Source organism: Dendrobates tinctorius, unplaced genomic scaffold (genome assembly GCF_039654945.1).
Source record: "Dendrobates tinctorius isolate UK_male_01 unplaced genomic scaffold, ASM3965494v1 ptg000294l, whole genome shotgun sequence".
Classification (NCBI taxonomy): Eukaryota; Metazoa; Chordata; class Amphibia; order Anura; family Dendrobatidae; genus Dendrobates; species Dendrobates tinctorius.
Window position 1 is genome coordinate 3,657,065 of NW_027361961.1, and position 18,065 is coordinate 3,675,129.

General features: G+C 49.7%; 2 protein-coding genes across 2 annotated transcripts in view; one reads left to right on the plus strand and one right to left on the minus strand.

The window, feature by feature from the left end:
* The window catches only part of LOC141072982 (uncharacterized), a 113,817-nt gene extending 100,706 nt beyond the window's left edge, over positions 1-13,111 (minus strand). The window contains exon 1 of the mRNA XM_073560248.1: positions 12,984-13,111. The gene's annotated coding sequence lies outside the window, so the exon portion shown is untranslated. The remainder of the gene's footprint in view (positions 1-12,983) is intronic.
* Positions 13,056-18,065, plus strand: part of LOC141072994 (uncharacterized) — a 115,794-nt gene continuing 110,784 nt past the window's right edge. Inside the window, exon 1 of the mRNA XM_073560265.1 lies at positions 13,056-13,165. The gene's annotated coding sequence lies outside the window, so the exon portion shown is untranslated. The remainder of the gene's footprint in view (positions 13,166-18,065) is intronic.

Genomic DNA, 18,065 nt, shown 5'->3' on the forward strand with positions numbered 1-18,065 from the left:
GTAGGGTCCAGATGTCACGGGGGCTTAGTTCAACTAAGGATGAAATACCCGGGGCCCCTGTGGTGTCCCTTTTACTAGGGGAAACCCTGTCTGACCCTCAACCCAGGGTTTTTGCTGAAGGTGCAAATGCCTGAGCCTCCGACCTTTCCTTATCTCCTGCTCAGCCCTGCACTTAACCCTCCACCCTCCACCCAGTGAGGAGTCACACCACCAAAGCTCCCACACAAATAATGACAGACAGGGAGAACTTAAACTGCACTGCGCCGCACACACACAGGAATAAACAGTAATGTGAACAGGGCACAACTAAACACAAATATGGGAAGGAGAAAGGATAACGACGGATCATACGACACCAGATATGAATCTCTCTCTCTTGAACACCTCCACTCCAGACCGGAACCACTTGGTATGAAACACAAGCTATAATCGGCGACGCCCATATGCCAGTATGACTATTTAAAGACCGTGGGCGTGACTAACCTTCCAACCTGGTCTCCAGCAGGATTAACCCCCGAGAGCCTGAAGATCAAACCGGCGCCACTGAGGCTATAGTGGCTGGAGGTGGAACTACCTCTGCCTGCCGGATGCTGTGGTGTGAACAGCGTCCGACATGACAGTACCCCGTCTTCTACGAGGGACCCCAGGGCCCTCAAGACTCATAGGACCCGGCTTGTCCGGATGACGACGGTGAAAAGAACTGACCAGCCGATCCGCATGTATGTCTGAGGCTGGAACCCAAGACCTCTCCTCCGGACCATACCCCCGCCAGTGCACCAAATACTGAAGAGTACGGCGTACTACTCGAGAGTCCACTACCTTGGCGACCTCGAACTCTAACTCGCCATCCACCATGACTGGAGGTGGCATCGGCGTCGTGTCCACCAAGCCTACCACCTTTTTCAATAAAGCCCTGTGAAAAACGTTATGTATTCTGTACACCGCAGGAAGTTCCAACCGATAAGCCACTGGGTTAATGATGGCAGAAATCCTAAAAGGCCCAATAAACCTTGGACCCAGTTTTAAAGATGGGATTTTGAGTTTTATGTTCTTCGTAACTAACCACACCCATTCACCCACACACAGGTCCGGACCTGGCACGCGTCTACTGTCAGCCACCCGTTTGTACCTGGCACTCATGCTCAACAAACGCTGTTTCACCCGCCTCCAGACTGATGACAATTGGGCTCCTAGCTGATCCTCCTCCGGGACACCCCCGGAGTCACCCTGACGTAAGGTACAAAACTGAGGATGTTGAACGTACACACAAAAGAATGGAGACTCTCCTGATGACTCTTGGCGGTGATTATTTAATGCGAATTCGGCCAGAGGAAGGAAAGTAGACCACTCCTCCTGGTTGTCGGACACAAAGCATCGTAAATACTGTTCTAGATTTTGGTTCATGCGCTCAGTTTGTCCATTAGACTGTGGATGAAACGCCGATGAATGTGACAACTTGATCCCCAACCTAGAGCAAAAAGCTTTCCAAAACCTCGCCACAAATTGCGTACCCCTATCAGATACTATGTCAGACGGTACTCCGTGGAGTCTGACCACCTCCTTCACAAATACCTGAGCCAACGTCTTAGCATTGGGCAAAGAGGACAACGCCACAAAATGCGCCATCTTTGAAAAACGGTCAACCACCACCAGGATGACCGTGTTCCCTGCCGAGGCTGGCAAGTCAGTGATAAAATCCATGGAGATTTCTGTCCATGGCCTATTGGGTACCCCCAGAGGCTGTAGCGTGCCAGCAGGACGGGTTCGGGGTGACTTAGCCCTAGCGCACGTGATGCAAGCTGCCACGTACAAGACCACGTCCTGCCGGATTTTGGGCCACCAGAAACGACGCGATACCAGCTCTAAGGTGCCCTTCACCCCTGGGTGACCAGCCAGTACCGAATCGTGGTGTTCCTTCAACACCTTAGGCCGAAGATGCAGGGGTACAAATGATTTGTTGGCGGGAAGTCCTGGTGGTACCTCCTCTTGGGCCTCGGCAATCTCCGCCTCTACCTCAGTCGTGAGAGCCGAGACCACTACCCCTTTCTGGAGGATGGGTACCGGCTCTTCCCGAGGTTCTCCCCCCGGAAAACACCTAGACAAAGCATCCGCCTTGGTGTTTTTAGCCCCGGGACGGTACGTCACAAGAAAATTGAAACGAGTAAAAAACAATGCCCAGCGAGCCTGCCTAGGAGACAGACGCTTGGCCGACTCCAGGTAGAGCAGATTCTTATGGTCGGTGATAACTGTGACCTGGTGAGCCGCCTCCTCCAAGAAGTGTCGCCATTCCTCAAAAGCCAGTTTGATGGCCAACAACTCCCTGTTGCCGATATCATAATTCCGTTCGGCCGGCGACAGCTTCTTGGAGAAGTAGGCGCATGGATGCATCTCGCTCAAGGACGAGCCTTGAGACAGTACTGCCCCCACTCCCACCTCCGACGCATCAACCTCTACCACAAAAGGTTTAGACACGTCTGGTTGCACCAGAATGGGGGCTGAAGCAAAACTATTCTTCAGACGCTCAAATGCACGTATAGCCACCTCAGGCCAGTTCGCCAGATCGGCACCCTTCTTTGTCATGTCCGTGAGCGGTTTGGCGACAGTCGAAAAGTGTTTTATAAATTTCCTATAATAATTCGCAAACCCAAGGAACCGCTGGAGTGCTTTCAGACTCTCCGGCCTCTCCCATTGCAACACCGCTTGCACCTTAGCGGTGTCCATTTTAAAACCAGCTGCGGACACAATATATCCCAAAAAGGGCAACTCCTGGACAAAAAATAAACATTTTTCCAGCTTAGCATAGAGCTGGTTCTCCCGGAGCAACTGTAACACCTGCCTAACATGCTCCAAATGAGTGTCCCGATCGCTAGAATAAATGAGGATATCATCCAGGTATACAATCACAAATCTCCCCAGGACATGAGCAAATACATCATTAATAAAATGTTGGAAAACGGCAGGCGCGGTGGTCAACCCAAACGGCATAACCAGACTCTCAAAATGACCCTCAGGAGTGTTAAACGCCGTCTTCCACTCATCCCCCTGACGGACCCTTATGAGGTTATACGCCCCCCTGAGGTCCAGCTTGGAAAACCATTTCGCCCCCGCTACCTGGTTGAACAAATCCGGGATCAACGGCATTGGGTAGGGATCACGGATAGTAATCTGGTTTAACTCTCGGAAATCCAGACACGGGCGTAACCCCCCATCTTTCTTCTTAATGAAGAAAAACCCCGCGGCTACAGGCGAGGACGAAGGCCGGATGTGACCTTTGCTCAGACTCTCCGCGATGTAGTCTTTCAGAGCTTGTCTCTCAGGACCAGAAATATTAAACATCCTGGCCTTAGGTAATTTGGCCCCGGGTTTTAACCTAATAGCACAGTCATAGGCTCTATGTGGAGGCAGTTCTGAGCAACCCTTCTCAGAGAAAACATCCGCGAAATCCTGCAAAGCCTCCGGCAGGCTGGGCGTCACGGCGGACACACATGTGGCCAAGCAATTGTCTTGGCAGAAACCACTCCATTGTACTATGTCCTGAGTTTTCCAATCAATTACCGGGTTGTGCCTGGACAGCCATGGAAAACCCAGGACCATTTGAGCTGGGAGATTACGGAGGACCCTACATGTAACCGACTCAGAATGTAGGACCCCAATGTGGAGTTTCACCTCTGCCACAAACTCAGTAATCTCCCCTTGAGGGAGGGGAACAGCATTAATGGTCACCACCTGTATGGGGTGAGGAAGTTTTTCGATCTTAAACCCGGCGGTGTGTGCAAACTCCTCATCTATGAGATTGGTGGCGGAACCGCTATCCACAAACACTGATATAGGTAGCTCTCTGCCGGCGATAATAACCTTGGCAGGGAGCATACATTGAGATACCATCATGGAGGATATGCATACGCTCAGTTGGGTCTCCTCCATACCCTCTGAGCTTAACAGTTTTCCGCCGGTGTGACCCTCTTAGGTAGTACCGGGCAAACGTTAACATAATGACCTCCTTTACCACAGTAGAAACATGCTCCGGGCTTCCGGAATCCCGGAGCGCGAGGCTGAACCTGTGCCACGCCAGCAATCTGCATAGGTTCAGGGGACTCATCTACTTCAACCACACCTGCACCTCTGTTTTCCCCCAGAGGTAGCGTCTCCTGTGCCCCCTGACGAAAACGGCGATCAATACGTATCACCAAACTCATGGCAGACTCCAATGATGCCGGAGTCTCATACATCAGGAGGGCTTGTTTCACCCTCCCTGATACCCCATGAATAAACTGGCTCCGCAGTGCTGGGTCATTCCACTGTGTGTCTACAGCCCAGCGGCGAAATTCCGAACAATAGTCTTCTGCCAAGCGCTCCCCCTGGCGGAGGGCGAGGATTTTAGATTCCGCTAGAGCCAGTCGGTCAGGGTCATCGTAAATGAGCCCGAGGGCAGAAAAAACATTATCGACCGAATGAAATGTAGCAGAGTCAGCTGGTAAGGAAAATGCCCATGCTTGGGGGTCACCACTCAGTAATGACAACACCAGCCCTACTCGCTGGGCCTCATTACCTGAGGATATTGGCCGCATGCGGAAGTATAATTTGCAGGCCTCCCGAAATACGACAAATTTGCTGCGATCGCCTGAAAATCGTTCTGGCAGCGGAAACTTCGGCTCTGCACCGATACCTGCAGATGCCGTTTGCACCTTTGCTACTACCAGGCCCTGCTGCTGAACTGCCCCTTTCAACTCGGAGACCTGTATGGACAGCGCCGCCAACTGGCGGGTTATGGAATCTAATGGATCCATGGACTCCTGAAAAAATGTGGGCCGATTATAATGTCACGGGGGCTTAGTTCAACTAAGGCTGAAATACCCGGGGCCCCTGTGGTGTCCCTTTTACTAGGGGAAACCCTGTCTGACCCCCAACCCAGGGTTTTTGCTGAAGGTGCAAATGCCTGAGCCTCCGACCTTTCCTTATCTCCTGCTCAGCCCTGCACTTAACCCTCCACCCTCCACCCAGTGAGGAGTCACACCACCAAAGCTCCCACACAAATAATGACAGACAGGGAGAACTTAAACTGCACTGCGCCGCACACACACAGGAATATACAGTAATGTGAACAGGGCACAACTAAACACAAATATGGGAAGGAGAAAGGATAACGACGGATCATACGACACCAGATATGAATCTCTCTCTCTTGAACACCTCCACTCCAGACCGGAACCACTTGGTATGAAACACAAGCTATAATCGGCGACGCCCATATGCCAGTATGACTATTTAAAGACCGTGGGCGTGACTAACCTTCCAACCTGGTCTCCAGCAGGATTAACCCCCGAGAGCCTGAAGATCAAACCGGCGCCACTGAGGCTATAGTGGCTGGAGGTGGAACTACCTCTGCCTGCCGGATGCTGTGGTGTGAACAGCGTCCGACATGACACCAGAGTTATTACCTCATAATGGACAGTGGTCAGAATTGAAAATATTGGCCCGGTCAGGAAGGTGAAAACAGGCTTCAGGGTGAAGGGGTTAAATACTCCCTACAGGGCCACATGGTAGACACTAAAGGATACAACTTTATAATACTTAGGGGGCTGACAATAATCTAAGGGCTCCCTCCTATAACAACTCTCCCTGAGCTGCTTCCTGGGGACGGTGTGCCGAGCTTCGCGACACTGGGTCTTCTATAAACCAGATATCGTGATGCGGCCAGACAGTCACAGTAATGTCAGTAGCCAACATGGCCACAGCATTACCATATATGGCGGGCATGGTTATTGGCTGGGAACTCGAGCATGGCGCTCCATCACCTGCAATAATCAAGTAACAAGCTTGTCCGCGCTCCAGATGCCTGATCGCGGCTCACTCATCACTAGTATCTACAATATTGTGCTGGAGCGGAACTAGGAGAGAAATAATCAGATTGTGTGAGAACTTCTCTGGGCTTCTGTCTTCTCATCCTGCAGTTGTCTGAATGGCAGGCACAATACCGTATAGGGAATGTGCCTCTGACTGCGGAGCCCTAGGAGAAAGCTAGAAGGAAACACTGTGCAGTGCCCATTTCCCCCCTCCCGCTATTCCCCAGGTGATGCCATAATTGCGACGCCCAACTGACCAATGGGAAGAAAGAGGAAGGGGCGTCCGGCCACACCCTTAGGGGTTAAATTCCGGTGACCGGGGTCAGGGCCTTCCTCTTTCTCCTTGGCTGCCCTTGGAAGCAGTTGGTTGTTGTCCCACCATGTCTGACCCCATGATTGAGGCCCTGCGGCAGAAAGTAGCACAGGAAGGTGAGCAATGGTTACAAGCCCTTAATAGCTGGCCTCAGTGCTCACCTCCCTATGCCCTCTCATGATGACCTATCAGTGCCGCGGGCTTCCCCTAACCCTATTCCCACTGACCTCACCCCAGGCCCTGGGGCTTCCTCCCACCCACCTTCATCATTCTCTGGTTCGCCTTCGTTCCCCTCTGCTGCGGATGCAGCTTCCCCCGGGGGCGCTGCAGTGCAGGCGGGCAGGCGCTCCTCGCAGTCCTCCTGCCCTCCAGAGCACCTTTACTTATCCATTCTGGCTGCGCGCTCAGCCCCCCCGCTCTCGCGCCACGACCCCTGTGTCCTCGCCCAGACAAGCTACGGCACAGGTGCCACAGGTCATGGCCGTTGCCACGACACCCAAACTGCATGCCCGGTCATCCTGGGTCCGGGCCCCCGTGACTTCCGCCAACGTTGCGGCAAGGCCTGAACAAGCTCCGCGCACCTCCACCGCTCCGGGAGCATTTAGGCCCGATCCCTGCCCACTTCCGGTCAGAGCGGAGCTCGGCCTGGGCAGCAGTCACAGGCTGGCCAGGCCCGAGCCCCGCAAGCATCAGGAGCCCCGGATGCTTATCTTGCTAAAGTCCTTGCACGTACCACGCATGCACCCCCCGCACACTCCACCTGACAGGGCCCATGCAAGCCCTGCAAGCGCTGTTACCACCGACATGCCAGACCCGACCCTTCTCACACAGCGCCACGCCACACTGGCTTCGCCCATGCCCGGCCAGCCCGCACCAGGCCTGCAACATCCCCCCAGCAGGCACATCAGTGTTGCCTGTACCGGAGAGGTACGGGGTCAGGTGACAGAGCCTACAATGTGGCTGTGGAGCCCAGCCAGCCTGCTCTGCAGCTAATTAAGTACTCTACAAACACTCACACTGTTGCACCAAACACCACCAAGTCAATAATAAACTATGAACCACCAACACCTCCATGGTCTCAAACACAAACCGTCAGCGATTTCCAATCAACCCCTGCCCCCTCAAGCACCTCACAGAGCGCAACTCTAACCGTTACTACGCCAACTTTCTCATTACGCCCTACACCGCCAGTCATGCCCCATAGCCGTCATAATGATCACCCAAATCCCAAAATAGATGCCCCCAACACAACCTCTAGACACACCAGTCACAGGCATACATGCAGCAGACCTTCATCATCCTCATCTGGAGACTCCAGCCACCATTCACGCCTTCCCTCTAAATGTCAGGCTTCTCACTACCGACGCAGACGCAGCTCATGTAGGAGCCGCCATAGATCCCGTTCCTCCCGATGGCGTTCACCATCCACATCGGATTGGTCCGACGCATCGGGGAGTCACACCGAGCGGTGCTATGCACACGATCGAATACGGCATTCTTACCCTTCACCCAAAACGGCCACTCGGAGGGAGCAAACAACAACCCCCATCATCAACCATGCGACAGCCGGAGTTCCACCAGCAGCGGTTGCCTCTCGGCTTCGGGCACAAGACAGATCTCATCCATCACGTGCTCCGTCCTTGGCTACCAGACTCAGAGACCCACCCATATCTCCCTGTCCCACCGGCCAACACCAAACCATTGAAGCAACCGAAGCCGGAGCTCCCCCTCACCCGGGGTCACTCGGTATCAGGCATAAGGCAGCGAACAAAATTCTCGTGCAACGGCACGGGCCACCGGCCAGGGAGTCCCATCTTCATCTCCCCGGGCTGTCTGCCAACATCAAGTCATCGCCACAGCGGGAGCCAGAGTCCCTCCGTCCCCTGAAGACACTCGGCTTGTGTCTGACAGCGGTGAGTGTATTGAATTTAGAGAGCACTACGCTATGCACAATCAGGGAGAGAGTGAACTAGCATCGGCTATCAATGCGCTAGTTCAGCAGTTGACTCGCCCAGGTGGGTCAACCGACACTAGCACCACGCCTCAATCAGCTAGCCTCCATAAGGACGTATGTTTCTGCGGACTTAGCCCATTAGGCACATATGTTGACTTAGAAACCAAACAAAAGATATGGGATAGCAATTATGTGGACATGTGGTTGCTATTATCAGCAGACCAACAGTCCATAGACAAGGAAGGGAGGACAGGCGAACAGCTACACGATAAGAATAAACCAAAAATAGCACAAACTATGAATAATTGGCTTCAGGCCTTCATGGTTCTTGGCTGCATCATGGGCCAGAACCATCCCGAACGCTGTTCCGAACTTTTTATTTATCAGGATCTAATATATAATTCATACAAGTCCCACGGCGGTTCTGCATGGAGGCCGTACGACGAGTAGTTCCGCAGGCGGCTGGCCATGCAACCCGATCTGGAATGGGGTGTAAAAGTGACGGATGTATGGCTATGACTCATGCTGTCCCAAAAACAGCCTCCCTTTTCGGCAGCGACCACTTATTACTCTGCAGCCACAGGCCAGAATTCTGAGGTCATACGCGGACCAGGGGCCTGCTTACTATTCAATGAAGGATACTGCCGTTTCATCGCCTCTTGTAAATATAGACACGAACGCTCATCCTGCGGACGCGGACACTCTAAATCAAAGTGTACCCGTCAAGCAAACGGAGCGCTTACGAGGCACAGTGAGCTTAACCGCAATGGGCCCATGGCTAAGCCTTTATCACAATAAAGAAGCTGCTCATCAGATGTATCACGGTTTTAAATATAGCTTATTTATCCCCTTTAATTTTAGTCCAACATCGGCAAATAATCTAAAATCGGCACGTGAATTCCCCGAGATTTTACAACAAAAATTAAAAAAAGAGGTAGATCTAGGCAGGATGGCGGGCCCATTTAAATCATTGCCATTTAGGAATTTCAGAATCTCGCCATTAGGTATTGTTCCCAAAAAAGAACCCGGCAAATATCGGCTGATACATCACCTTTCCTACCCAAAAGGCGCTTCGGTCAACGACGCAATACCTCCAGAAGAAACGTCCGTAGCCTACGCTTCGTTTGACAGAGCAGTCGAACTCTTACGCACAGCTGGGCCCGGTGCACTGCTGGCAAAATCCAACATAGAGTCTGCTTTCCATCTATTGTCCGTGCACCCTGAATGCTTCCATTTGTTGAGTTGTAAGGTGAACCAGCTGTTTTACTTCGACATGTGCCTACCGATGGGTTGCTCCATTTCCTGTCACTATTTTGAGCTTTTCAGTACCTTTCTAGACTGGGTTGTAAGATATGAAACAGGCAGCAGTTCAACAAATCACTACCTCGATGACTTTGTTCGTCGGACCCAGGGACTCTAAACTCTGCTCCTTCCTTCTCCATAAGTTTAAGTTTATATCTCGGCAATTCGGAGTACCACTATCACCAGAAAAAAACAGTTGGCCCGTGCAATATGCTGCCTTTCCTTGGAATTGAAATAGATATCAATGCAATGGTTTTTCGTTTACCAGCGGATGAGTTACAAAAAACACTACAAATGGTAGAAAGTTTCCAGAAAGCTAAAAAAGTCACCCTACAGCAGATGCGTCTTTGCTGGGTTTGCTTAACTTTGCTTGCCGAGTGATGCCAGTGGGCAGAGCTTTTTCACGCAGATTATCGCTAGCAACGAAGGGCATTGCCCAGCCGGGTCATAGAAATTTACTCAATCGCTCACTGGATTTGTTGGTCTGGAGGACATTCCTAGAATCCTACAATGGGCATACGTGCGTCATGGCACAAGAGACGCCAAGCAAAGACTTAGGCCTAGCAGTGGGTGAAATATCACAAACAGCAATCTACAGAGACCAATGGTGCAAAGGCAGCTGGCCAGACTTATGAACCACAGTCACCTGGGGCCGCAACCCTGCACTGTTAGAAATTTTTTCGATAGTAACATCAGTCAAGCTTTGGGGCAGCCAATTACAAAAATGCGAACATCAGATTTTTAACCGTAAACCCGGGAACCGCAAAAAGCTTAAACAGCATGTCCTCTTCCTCCCCTCCCATCCTCGCGCTGTTGCATCGGCTAGCATTTTTATGCCTAAGACACAACATCTGGTGTCGTGCCAGAATTACGTCAGTTATAGATGACAAGATTATTAACTCTCTGTTATCTTCCTATTGGCAGGCCTTCAAAGTCTTCCTGCCCAACGCACAGCCATCAGGCGTACAGTGTCCCCCTTCCCTTTGGGACATGGTGGCCAATCACTGATGCCCTTAATCCATGCTTCAGTGACACCGGCTACCTGGCAGGTTTATGGTAAGGCATGGGAAGAGTGGTGCTCGCTATTTCAAGAAAGACCAGTCGATACATGTGATCAGGCGAGATGCGACGTGTTAGTAGAACTCTTGAATTGGCTCTAGCGTAGAGATGCGTCAGGTACATTAGTGCAATGGCATTTATCGGGAATAGCCTTTTTCTTTCACCTAATGGGATGGGCGGATGTAACTAAATATTTTTTCATCAAACAATCTGTTAAAGGCTTGGAAAGGCTTCAACCTATTCAGGAATGTCGTCGCCCCATTTCTTTAAGTCTATTACATGATATTATCGCAATTTCTTCATCTGTGTGCAAGTCACAATACGAGTCAACCCCAATATCTACAGCGTTCGCAATCGCATTCTTCGGAGCACTTCGCATTAGCAAACTGGTGCCGCAGTCAAAATCAGCCTTCATTGGAGACTGCCCTTCCCGTGGTTGTTTCTTTCCAGGGAAAGACCTGGCTAGTCATTGCTTACATTGAGAAACATGTGATGGTGTCTCCGCGGCTTGTGTATGTTTTACATATTTCCCATAAGGGATGGGGGTATTGCTCTAGAATCACTGCGTTGAGAAACATGTGATGGTGTCTCTGCGGCTTGTGTTTTGCATGTTTTACATATTTCCCATAAGGGATGGGGGTATTGCTCTAGAATCACTGCGTTGAGAAACATGTGATGGTGTCTCCGCAGTGTTGGATGTTGATCTCCATGAGTTCATTCATCCTCTTTTTTCACAGTCTTCTACTAGGCATTGCTCCTACTGGCCAGTTTCCTACTCCACACTGATGAGGGGCAATACCCCGAAACAGCTGTCTGTGGATGGATACCATGTTTTGGCATAGGTGGTTTCCTTCATTGGAGGCTGCCCTTCCCGTGGTTGTTCCTTCCCGGGGAAAGACCTGGCTAGTCATTGCTTGCGTTGAGAAACATGTGATGGTGTCTCCGCGGCTTGTGTATGTTTTACATATTTCACATAAGGGATGGGGGCATTGCTCTAGAATCACTGCGTTGAGAAACATGTGATGGTATCTCCGCAGTGTTGGATGTTGATCTCCATGAGTTCATTCATCCTCTTTTTTCGCAGTAAAAAACAGCGTCGGTAGGGGGGTTAACGAAGATATCGTCATATGCAGCGGCGCTCTGCGTATTAGGGTGCGGAAATCTACATGCAATCCCACCGGTAAAGGGCCGTGGGTCTTGGTCAAGGCGTCAGACGGCCCTATATGCCCAGTAAAAATCGTCAGACGCTATACGTTAATAAGACATGCGAGTAGATTCTTCCTGTCACACACCGACAGGTCCCCTCTTACTAAATATCAGTTTCAAGCAATCTTTAAACAGTGCTTAGAGGCAAAGCCAAAGGAATACACGACACATTCCTTCCGAATAGGGGCCGCAGCTAGGGCCGGTGCATCAGAAGTCGAAGTACAGAGATTGGGCCGTTGGAAATCTGCATGTTTTTCCAGATATATAAGACCAGACCTGCTCTAACACATCTCGTCTCTTACAGGCGGCTGTAAGCCCACAGTTTGGGAAGTGGGACATTCTTTTGTCTATTGGGCGTGCAAAAGGGCCAAACTACGGCCCGGCGGAAAATATTTTAGCTTCCCGGAACTGGAGGTCAACTGGAGAGTCACCAGAGGGCCCCAGTGCGTCAGATCTTCCCGCAAATGGTGGACATGGCTAATAGGGCCAAAGGGCCGGTGATACTAGTGCTACACGCCGGCGGTAACGATTTGTGCAAGTGGAAAGGTGCCGAGCTCTATACAGTGATGTCTACGGACATAGAGCGTTTTGCCTGTTTACTACCAGATATGGTGGTAGTGTGGTCTGAGATAATATCACGAGCGGTCTGGCATGGAGTTAAGGACGCAAAAGCCATTGACAAATCAAGAAAAAGGATCAACACGATGATGGCGAAATTTGTGAAAGAAAACTACGGCATCGTGGTTCGCCACCACGAGCTAGAAGGTGATAACTCAGCTTTACTGAGATCGGACGGCATTCATCTCACGGACATCAGGCTCCACACATTTTTGGCCGGTTTGCAGGATAGAGTTGAACAGGCCCTAATGATGTTGTGTGGGGGTTGGAGTCCTGTGCAGGTCATACACATGATCCTCCGTGGCAGTAGTGTAGGGGGGCAAAGGTTCGTAACCTCTCATCGGCTTGCTCGCCCAGCGATCAGTGACGGGGCCTTCAGCGATGAGTCCGTTGCGAATTGTACTTGTCTCTCTCTGCTCATCAAATTAATAAACTGTGAACGACCTGTTCAACCCATCCTGGCCTGTCGGTGTTGTTTATTACGGGATTGGCGGGAGGGGGGAAGGCAGGTTTACGTCACACGGGTCTCTGCAGTCTGGATCTAATGTGGAGCTGGGAACCAGCGAAGCCGCATTCTGTCCACAGCTGTTACGTCACTGTTCACACCACACAGAGACCCCAAAAGAGTCTCAGTGCTGAAGGGGTTAATGTCCCCCGCGCCCAGTAATGGGGAATCTCCAGCACCTACCTCCTCCCGCAGAGCCGCACTCCACATAAATGGCTGCTCTGTCCGGTGCGCACAGGACCTGTGATGAGGTCACAGGAGGGGAGGAGTCAGGGGGTCACATGATCGGGGCCTCAGTGTATGCAGGGCTCTGCTCTGCTGACAGGTATTCAGCTCGTCTGCTGGTGTTACTCCTTTAAGAACAGGTAACGTTGTAAAGAGTAGAACAATTCCCCCCATTAAGTGATTGGATCCTTCCAGATGTTTCGAAGATCTTAGTGATATTACAGACGGGAGTTTCCAAGAGCGCTAGATTCAGGGGTGATCCTAGTACTGAATGAGCCGTGCGGCCTCCATCTAAGGCCGGTTTCACACTAGCATTGAGGAGGGCTGTGGATGGCTGCCTTCTTCCTCCTTTCTTCCTCCGTAAAGCTCCGTCCATGCTCCGCCTACTTCTGTATGCGTCCTGTGTTTCCATGCGTACCTATCTTTAACATTGGGTACGCAGGGACATGCATTGTATGAGGATGCGTCCACATGCGGCGATTTGACGTGTGCGGCGACCGCACAGAAACTCAAAATTTTGCGTTTCCGTGCGGCCGCCGCACACGTCAAATCGCTGCATGAGGACGCATCCGCATACAACGCATGTCCCTATGTACCCAATGTTAAAGATAGGTACGCAGGATGCATACAGAAGTAGGCGGAGCTTCATGAAGAAAGGAGGAAGAAGGCAGCCCTATTCAACGCTAGTGTGATACCAGCCTAATTTAGCAAACATTCAGCAGGCACTGTTATATAACATTAAAGGAGATGTTGCAGGATGGTAAGCACCAGATGACAGCAAGGAGAGATTGTAGTACCTGTGTGAATAGAGGAGATGGATGTTAATTCTCAGCCGTTGAATTAACGGCAGCTTCTCGATACTTTAGCTGTAGTTATACTTTTGCTGCAGGGAAACGCATGCCAGACCCATCAAAGATGGATATGGACAGAGACAAGATGGCGGAGAGGATATTACACCTCACCCTAGAGATCCTCTTCCGGCTTAGGCCTGTTTCACACTTCAGTTTTTTTGTGTCAGTTAAAATCCGCCAAAATGGCGGAAAGCGGATCCGTTGCTAACTGATGTGAACGGATGCCACCAGACCGTTTTTTTGACGGATCCATTGAATGAAGAATTTTAAAGGAACCGCAGGCCGGGAAAAGAGAGAGAGAGAAAGAGGGAGAGAGAGAGTTTTTTTTTTTTTCCAGGCGCCAGAACAGACTTTAGGGTTAAATTTCAGGCTGAGTGAAGTCTTTCAGCCATGCGCAGTGTGAAGTGCGGATCCTACAGCCCGAAAAAGCGTTACATGCTCCGTTCGGGCATGTCGGCGGATGGCAGAATTTTGGCGGATCCGCAAAAAAACGGATCCAACGGATGGCCGTCTGTCAAGATCCGCCGGTAATGCAACTCAATGGGAAAAAAAACGGATCCGCCAAACAAAATAGCGGATCCGTTTTTTTTGCAAAACGGCGGATCTTGACTGATGGACAAAAACTGAAGTGTGAAACAGGCCTTACTGGAGAGCTGAGAGATTCTGATGACGTCACATTACATCATTCTTATTTATGGTTAAACCAACAAAATGCCGAATGAAGAGATCCAGAAAGTAGCTAATATTAAAAATTACAATGCTTTATTTATAACTAGATGGAGGCCCGATGCTATTGCACCGGGAGGGTGGTAATGTCACGATGGGGGCAGGCTTTGCAGTGTTGAGAATCTCTCCCCTCCATGTGCTCACCCACCTATCCACTCTCTCTTTCCCCATGTGCTGACTTCTCCCGTCTGTGCTCTCTTCTTTGACATGTCTACCCCATGTGCTATCCCCCTTCTGACATTACAGCAGGAGATCGCAGAGGATACATTTTGTGAGGTAAAATATTGATTAAAAACAGTCAGTGAAATATTTTACCTCACAAAATGAATCCTCTGTGATCCCCTGCTGTAATGTCAGTATTGTCTTTGGCTTCCTCCCCTGCCCAGGAGCTGTGGTATGCTTCGTAGACGGTCAGACACAGACAATTTTTAAAATGAACTTTCGTTCGTGGGAAAACCCCTTTAGGCTGTGTGCACACGCTGCGGATTTTGCTGCGGTTCCGCAGCGGTTTTGGCCGCTGCGGACCCGCAGCAGTTTCTGCTGCGGTGTACAGTACCATGATTCCCTATGGGAATCAAAAAATGCAGTGCAGACGGTGCGGAATTTTCTGCGCGGATTATCTGCGGTTTTCAATCCGCAGAAAGAATTGACATGTCAATTCTTTCTGCGGATTCCGCTGCGGTTTGCCATCTCCTCCATTGAGGAGATGAAAAACCGCAGGGCAAAACCGCAGAGCAATCCGCAGGTAAAACCGCAGGTCTTTTGACCTGCGGTTTCACCTGCGGATTTTACAAAATCCGCGCGGATGAATCCGCACCTAATCCGCAGCGTGTGCACACAGCCTTAATGTGACCGGCTTCCTCTGCCTGTAGACACGTCACGCATCTGCCGCCAGGATCAGCCAAATGATTCACTGCACCTGTTCATAATTTGCGCAGGCGCAGAAAATCAGATAGCGGCGGTCACTTTAAAACTGCTTATGCGCTCCTCCTGCACAAAGATGGCGGCAGTCAGTGAATCAATCGGCTGATCCCGGCGGCGGCGTGTTCACGACAGTGTTCCGCTGGTGGTGCCGTGCAAGAGGCTGCGTGAGTGTGAGTGAGTGTGTGTGAGTTTGTGTGTGAGAATGTCAGTGTGTGTGTGGTGTGTACGGCGTATAGAGTATGTTTGTGTGTGTGGTGCAACGGTGTTCCGCTGGTGAAAAAGAAGAAAAAGAAGTGTGTATATGGGACGTGATCAACCGTATAATAAAGACTGCAATACTTTGAATAGAAAACTAATGATAGATTTTGTTCATACACAAAAAAACACACCGAACATGACAAAAATTATAAACAATTAAAAAGGGCCAAAAAGGTTGGCCACATGATGACACCAAAATAGATCCACATGAGGATCGACAGCTCCTCCTCCACTAAGCTAGGCAAGGAAAAATACATGTAACAACCAGTTTGTGGGCAAAAATATGTTGGTTCTTATAACAAAAGCCCAGTTTGAGCAACACAGGCACTTCAAATAGTCTGTACATTAATAAAATGCTATGACAGACAAAGAATTCAGAACCAATTCCTTATATCCAGGCATTATATGCAGATAAATAAGTTATGAGCCACTAAAAGTGGTGCTGTACAATCGGTTCAGTCTGCCAATGAATAGCCATGAGACAGAGCTAATGATATAGCCATATAAGTGACCCAAATAAATGAAATAATCACATAGCAATGTCTACATGGAGCAACAATTCAAGACAGAATAGAAAAGATACCGTAATGCATAAAATGCCTATTAACCACAAATCAGGGAAGGGATTGCCCAAAGATCATGAAATTATACCTGATGCCTGCATGATGTAAAGGGAGGAGAGGAAAACCCCCACGCGTATCGCCACCTGAGGCGTGGCTTCCTCAAGGGAAAGTGGAGGTGTACTGAGCGTCACTAAAGTGTGTCTTTTTATATACAAGCGAGTCAATATAAATTACTCACATACGGAGTCATTCAATCGTGTATGGAGTCGGCGTCCGGAAGTGGCGGGTGCGCAGGCTCAGTGGGTTAGATGCAATGAATCATGGAACCAGTGAGCAGTCAGAACGCGCCTGCGCAGTATGTGCTACCCACACAGAGTCATTCATGCAATTTACTGTCTGACGCCAGTGAATACAAACACCACGCAAGCGCTGTAGATTAGGTGAAGTGAGTCATGAAGCCGGTGGACAGCAAGAGCTCTAGCCAATAAATTAAACTCTGGCCAATAAAATAAAAGTCAGTGACATGTAAGAGCTCAGATGATGCACAATGAATCCAACTGCCATGTTAGAACAAGAATGTATAAAAAATAAGCAGTACATATTACCAGGACAACAGGTAAAGTGGTGAAGATTGCAGTCACACAGAAACCTCAGTGTCCCTCCTCACCCCAACGCATCGTTTCGCATCCAGCTTCTTCCGGGGGGTGTCTGTGGTGGGATTATATAGTAGTAGGCACGAGTAGCAAAACCAAGTGAAGAAATGTGACTGCAAAACATTAAGATGATTGGCTTACCGGACATTGCAGCGCATGAAAACCCTTCCCAGCTCCCATGTATACACTTCACTTCCGGACATGTGCCCATCGGAACGTATGCTGGAACGCAAGCGGTCCGGTGTGAAGACGCATCCAGAAGTGTGTAGGAGAAGGATTGAGCACATTCGCACAGTCTGGAGGCCAAGCTGATTAAGAAAAGAGCCGCAGACACACTAGGGAGAGCTAGGAAAAGGTGACAAAAGGCCATATACATATATAGAGAAGAGAGAGAGAGGATTCAAAAAGATATAAATAAACTGGAGAAGTGGGCAGCAACTAACAGAATGGTTTTTAACAGGGAAAAATGCAAAGTACTACATCTGGGCAATAAAAATGAAAGAAGCATATACAGAATGGGAGGAATAGGGCTAAGCAACAGCACATGTGAAAAAGACTTGGGTATACTAATAGATCACAGACTGAATATGAGTCAACAGTGTGATGCAGCAGCAAAAAAGGCAAATGCAATTCTAGGATGTATTAACAGAAGCATACAGTCTAGATCACGTGAAGTCATTATTTCCCTCTACTCCTCTTTGGTCAGACCTCATCTGGAATATTGTGTCCAGTTTTGGGCACCACATTTTAAAAAAGACATCAACAAACTGGAGCAAGTTCAGAAAAGAGCGACCAGAATGGTGACCGGTCTGCAAACCCTGTCTTATGAGGAAAGGTTGCAGGATTTGGGAATGTTTAGTTTGCAAAAGAGAAGACTGAGAGGAGACTTAATAGCTGTCTACAAATATCTAAAGGGCTGTCACATTGTAGAAGGATCAACTTTATTCTCATTTGCACAAGGAAAGACTAGAAGCAATGGGATGAAACTGAATGGGAGGAGACACAGATTAGATATTAGGAAAAACTTTTTGACAGTTAGAGTGATCAATGAGTGGAACAACTGCC